At 40.1% G+C, this 6,472-nt stretch overlaps 1 protein-coding gene across 1 annotated transcript in view; it reads right to left on the bottom strand.

Annotated features, from left to right (window-relative positions):
• stard13b (StAR-related lipid transfer (START) domain containing 13b) overlaps nucleotides 1–6,472 on the bottom strand; it is a 60,192-nt gene that overhangs the window by 31,688 nt on the left and 22,032 nt on the right. The gene's annotated exons all lie outside the window — the stretch shown is intronic.

Raw genomic sequence — 6,472 nt, 5'->3', positions numbered from 1 at the left:
ATGTTGAAGGTTCCGACAGAAAAATGACCTTTCCTTCCTCCAGGTTATTCACTTTTTCCCTACCACAGCAGCAGACCTGGCTTTGCTGCCCGCTCTTCAAACACAGTTGTCAACATTTTGAGGGACAGGATGAACATATTCCTCTCGGTTAGAAACGGAAGTCAATGAAACGAGTAAAAGTAACAAAGTGATAGTAAAGCACCAGGGCAGACTGTCATACTTCACACCAGATGTGTGTGTATGTGCGTCTGTGTGTGTGTGTGTGTGTAAAGGGATTCACGCACCACGAGCGCTACAAAGATGTGATGCCTTAAAGTGCTGCGGGAAATATGACTATTACCGGGCTGAGCGCGCATGATCCACCCAACAAAATGGTTTAGTGTGAGTGGAAAGGAGGAAAGGGGAGCTCGGAGGACTGATGGTAACAACAGATGGTGAAATTGAACCGTTTTATAATAGCTGTTTTGCATGATATATGTAAACATTATGTATTGATGATATATGTAGGCTTTTGTTTAATATTAAATGTCACACACTTTATGACCCAGCAAACATATATTTTTGTAATGTTCCATGAAGGTTCTCACTTGGCAATATTTCACGGAACTTTTAAAGAACATCACAAAGACGCCTCTAGCCTATAATGTTCTGTCACGGTTATGTGAATACTAATGGTTTCTGCATGATGATTTATTCCAAAGAACATACTTGCAGGTTTCCATAACCGTGCAATGTTCTGGTAAGGTTAAAAAAGTTTATTTTTTGGGGGGGTCTACATCATTTAGCAATCTCACAGGATCGTTATAGTATGTTAAGAAAAACTCTCCTTATTCTTTCAACTCTATGTTTAATCAATTTGTAATGTTAAATTATTATATTATCTCAAGACACTTTTTAAATTGAGCAGGTCTAGAACATACTCCAATAAACATATTATTATTGGCATTAAAACATTTATTAAAATGACAAAACTCCCTCCCTCCCATCCTCAGTAACACACATTCTCTGGAAAAGGACAAAACTTAGACAATAAATATAAATTACAAAGGAAAACATTTTCTATTCATACATACATATCAAGTACAACACATATTCTAACTAACAACACTGTTAGTGAATATGTGAAACACGTGTCAGTAAAGTAAGCCTTTAAAAAAACATTTCCAGAATGTTCTTCCAACTAAAAAGTGTTTGCTGTGTAGCCTATAAACTGCCTCTTGGGACTGCAACTGCAAATAGCTGAAAGACTGCAGTTAATTTAGATCACAACAAAATGCTGTATTCAATCTGCTGTGGGAGCATAACGTAGCCCAACCCAGAGGCGCCTGATTTCTAGGATAAAACAACCACCACATAGAGTTTCCAATCTCAGTCCATTTAGTCACTTTTTTAGACCCTCAGAGCTTGAGACAAATCTAACATGAGACTTTAAGGTAGGAAATAGAGCTCTACGTAGAGCACCTGAAGGCATCACAAGCTGCAAACCACTCAACACCCCACCACCACCACTACAAACACACAGGCTCTCAAATGACAACATTCAAAAGTGAGAAATCACTTTCTCCAGGCTCTCACTTCACTAAGACCCCCGAAGCTAGAAAAAAAATCATCATGTGTCTGTGGTGATCAATAATACCTTTACAATCTCTTGATATAATACATCTATTACTAGTTTTTTGTGTGGCTCTAAAACATTTGATTGACATAGACCTAGATATGAACTATTATTAGGATTTTGACCTAAATTTCCCATCAGGAGGATGCCGTCTATTATTCTAAAGCTTAGTGAGAGTTCAGCGAGTTCTCCCCAGGTAGGTTAGAGTAGGTCAACCCTACCGAAATATGGGTTTCAGTTTCAGCGCCATTTACTTTTGTTGTCACAATATCTTGCACCACAGATAGTGAAAAGAAAAGAAAACCTCAGCTCATGTCTGAAGAATGAACACGATAAGGTCTTCTTTAAGGCTGCTGCTGCCCGCTAGACAGCAGCTTCACTGATCATTATACCATAATTATTTTAGGAATTTCCTCCTATTATTGTGTGCCTGTTCAGGCAGTGTGTGACCTAAGGGTGGTGATATCATATCAGCTGCACTAATTTCTTGTACACCAGCTGGGATTACTGTTATAACAGGTTTAATACCATTATAAACACACAGACTTAACACAGTGTGGCTGGCCCAAGATTGACAGTTTCTTAAATGGACAAATCTCTGCTGACCTCAGTTTGCCTCCTCCACACGAAGCTGAGCTAACATTACTTCATTTCAATCAGGAGATAGACCCCATTTGCCACTGCAAAGTACGGGTGATTTACAGATTATCACAAGGTCACATAGAGTGATATCTGAGTGCCAAAGGAGTGTGCAGCAGAGGAGAGAATATTAATGAAGGGCTCAGTTTTCCATTTGTTCCGTCTGAAACTGAAATTATGTGCAGTCAGGAGGAATAAACCAGTGAACTGCTCTGATCTTACTGGATCTAACATGGAAACATTAACATCTACATATCCCAGGTTAGAACTCCACTCTGCTAAAAACAGAATAACAGAAATTTCAAAGATCGTACCTTCCTGTGAAGCAAAACATCTAAAATTTCTGCTCATTCACGGTAAAAAACGAAATAATTCTCGGAAGGTGTGACGGCTTTTCATCTGCACTTTGATCTAACCGAATTTGTCAACGTTATTTTAAGGTTTAGCAAGTTACAGGAATGAAGAATATGTGAGAAAACATAGATGCTGTTTTGGTTCAGCATGGGTCAGAGGGAGGAACCTGTTCACCAGTGACCAGCATGTAGCTATTTTGAGCCTCAGACCCCAGGCTAAAATGCAGCTTGGAGGACAGAAAACACACACACACACACATTTGATCCCGCGACTTTTCAGGAAGGGTCAGTGTTAGGCCGAGTCAAGCACCTTGTTTTACGCTGGTCACGTGAACGAGAAAAGTTACAGAGAAAAAGGATGAAAGTTAACACACAAATACTGGAAATTCAACACAAAACAGGACATATATTCATCCTTAATTCAAGAAATTGGTACAGTAAAACTTAAATTAATAGCCCAAGCCTTTATTTGCTTCAATCACTGAACTCAACTTGCCTATATTTGGAACAGGCGTCTATTTGGGACAGGCTTTTGCACAAAACTCAGCACAGATGGAAAATACTAATTACATGTTTAATATGAATATTACTTATATAAAAATCAAATAATATCAATTACAAATCACTGATTTGATCATTTGACACCTTGGAGCTTATGGCATTTCTGTAAAATGAATACAAATATTGACAAAAATGTAAACATTTATATTTGTGTAGGCAATCTAAGTAGCTAGAACTAAGAAGATCTTTAAGAGTTTTTACAAATCTAAAGAATTTCTATAAAATCCAGACCAGGCGTCTAATTGAGACTTGCGTTTGTTTGTCAAATGTGGCCACAACAGGCCAGTAAAGGAAACCTGCATCTTATCGGGACCCTGTTTTTTTTTAAGTTTTATGATATATTCCTGACATATGTGAAGGCACTGACTTACAAAGATAACACATATACAAAAATAACATACTTAAAAAAAAAAAAAAAAACCTTAAACAATCTTCAAAACGTCATCAGTCCATCATCTTACTAATTCTCTGGTTGATATAGGCTGACATGGGCCAAAGACAGGGAAATTAATGAGTGTGCTAGCTGTCAACGTTGTAAACAAGGTATCAATCTCCAGGCTCAGTGACTGACAAGGCAGGAATGGACAGACAGACGGACAATACTCAGGCCCCGACAGTAAAAGTAATGGAGGAAGCGCAGCAACAAGGTTCTGACCTCTCTCGACATGAATCACCAGAGAGGTAAACACAGCCCACCCGCCGCTGTGCTTTTCCTCTCTTACTCTGAAAGAAAACTCGAACAATAAAGATGACCATTGTTGCAGGCAGCATCATTGTGGCTAGATGATGACTTTGCCTCTGGAGCGGTCTTTGGCAGTAGAAGTAATAGCAGATGCAAAGAGAGGAAACATCAGTCAGCCTGAGAATGTTTTCCCTTCGTTGACTCACCCACTTGTTTGTTTTGGCCAGGCAGCTTTTAGAAAGCACTCATTTTCCCGTTTTCCCTGAAAAACGGGCACATTTTCTGGGCTAGTTTTTTGCCTCTCACCGTCAGCCTCCCCCTCTTTCATAAACACACACATATTTATTTGTACACAAGTTATCTAAATTCCAGAGTTTGTCTGTGTGCGTGCTGTGTCCGTGTCTGGTGACTGATGTGGAATGCTGCCCCATAACTGCAGTGGGAAAATCCCAGATGTGAGGAAACTGATTTCTCCTCCACGATTGGGTCATGTTGTTGGCCAGGAGGTCTTACACCAGGCCTCCTTGAATAGTCTGGGAGATTGCTCTTCCCAGCCTAATGGAAACAAGGCTTGGGGTGCGGGGAGTGGGGGAGATCTCCCCTCCACCTCCACCCCGGCCCCCGAGGGCTCGTCCCAGGCATGTGCTATAAATTTCCTGACCATATATTCCCAAGTCGAGTTCATTTTTCCAGAGGAGCCACACATGTGGTGTATATCTGGGTTTAGATTATGGGGTTGGGGAAGGAGGAGCTGACTTTGTTCCCAATCCATTAAAGTGGCCACTAATTCTGTTTTCTTAGAGGACTGTCTGTTGTAACGTCATAGTTTCTTCCTTTTAGTGGAGGTTGTTCTATAGAATCATTAATTCCCAAACAGAGGATTAATTACATCAAATTTGTTTATCATAACAAAGACGGAACATAAAAAAAACTCCCCCATTATGTTTATCCAGATCTTCCCGCTGCAGCAGTTTGTTACATAACTAAAATTTTTGTATTCAACTACAACAAGAAGGGAGGTAAAAACAGAAAGAAATAGAAAACACTCAAAAGTTTATTTCAATATAATGAAAATTAGAGCTCACAGGTGTCAAAGTTTGTATAAAGAGGCTTGAAGAATGTAAAACTGGCATGACAAGCGTACGTGACTATTGTTTCATTGAATGACAAAGCATGTAATGCTGTCAGGTCTGAATCTGTTAAGGCCGCATTGCCCACAAAAATGCATGGGAAAACATTTACACCACTATCCGGCACCTGGTTTCTATTAGAGCAATGAGGATCTAATCACAGAGGTAACATTTCTCTCTCAGTCACTCTCACTCCCTCCATCTCACTCTTTTTTCTCTCAGAGGTGGCAGATGTAAAATAAGCTCATGTTTTATTGATTTTAAGTAATTTCCAGGCTGGTTTTAAGTTTTTTTCCACCAGGGACTAATTCCCATCACATTTCTGATAATGTAAAATGCACCTTTAGGGGAGGTTTGCTCCAAGGTACCTTCACAGCAATCACCTATAAATACAGTTGACAGCATAACTCTTCATACATTACATTGTATGATACACTGCAGCATGACATTCAACAAATTCAAACAAATTCAAACAGGAAGTCTGTGTTTATATTTCAAGATGAGCCCCGTCCCAAGAGAGAAACTGAAGTTAAGAGTCTGACAAAGAAATGACAGCTGCTTAAAATTAAACCTACAGTTGGGTTGTAGTTTCAATCTCTCACATATAGAGTCCTATTTGAAATCATTGCAGTTTTGCCTCCAATGGTCTCAAGCTGCTACAAAACATTTTTGCTTAATAGAAACCAAAGTGTGGAAATCAACATCTGTGTTAAGACTCAGACCACATGTTTACAAAGCTGAGTTGTGTTAGAAACACAGAAGAAAATGATTTTTCAACTACAAGAACAAAATAAATAGTTTTTATGCTTCCACTCTACTAAAAAAAAAGCTTAATTTGTACTTTCAACATCAGCAAGTTAATGACTTTTATTAATGATGCATGTGTGGATTGTCTGTAATCGGCTTGTCCAACAATTCTGCTCAACTCATCAGCCGTGATAAGCTGGAAGTACAGTGCAGGTATTGTTTTCAAGCTGAGACACAAACAGGTCCTGCTGGGCCCTTAACTTTTAAAGCCGGTGAGCCAGAGAGGATGCAGGAAGTCTGCTCTGCCTCTGCCTGCTATATTGCTCTTTGATTACTGAGCCAAATTGTTTAATCAGGTCTGAAACCACAAGAAAGCCGCAGTGCTACACTGCCCCGGGACAGAGCCTCTTTTAACGAAGTGCTGTGTTTTTTTGTTATCTGGGTACAGGTGGAAGCGCACAGCTATGTAAATCTTCAGTAGCACGGTTACCCACGGCCTTGTTTCTGTGCAGAAGGACACGGTGTTCGGTGTGAGCGGTGCCACGTGCTTGGCCAACCCGAGGATGGAGAGGCGAGGGCTGCAGGCCCAGCATAGGCGCAGACTTTTTGCCTCCCTGCAACATCTGGAATCTCTGTGGTTTATGTGGGAAATTTGGGAGGCCAGTGACAGAGCCAATGTGGTTACTGTATCTAAACCGACCCTGCGGAAATGTTCTTGGCTTGAAAACTGTGTGTGTGTGTGTGT

This window comes from Morone saxatilis, unplaced genomic scaffold (genome assembly GCF_004916995.1).
Source record: "Morone saxatilis isolate NCDOM2014 unplaced genomic scaffold, NCSU_SB_2.0 Contig8, whole genome shotgun sequence".
NCBI classification, from domain to species: domain Eukaryota; kingdom Metazoa; phylum Chordata; class Actinopteri; family Moronidae; genus Morone; species Morone saxatilis.
Note: the sequence above shows the minus strand (reverse complement) of the source record. Positions and strands in the feature narration are given on the sequence as shown.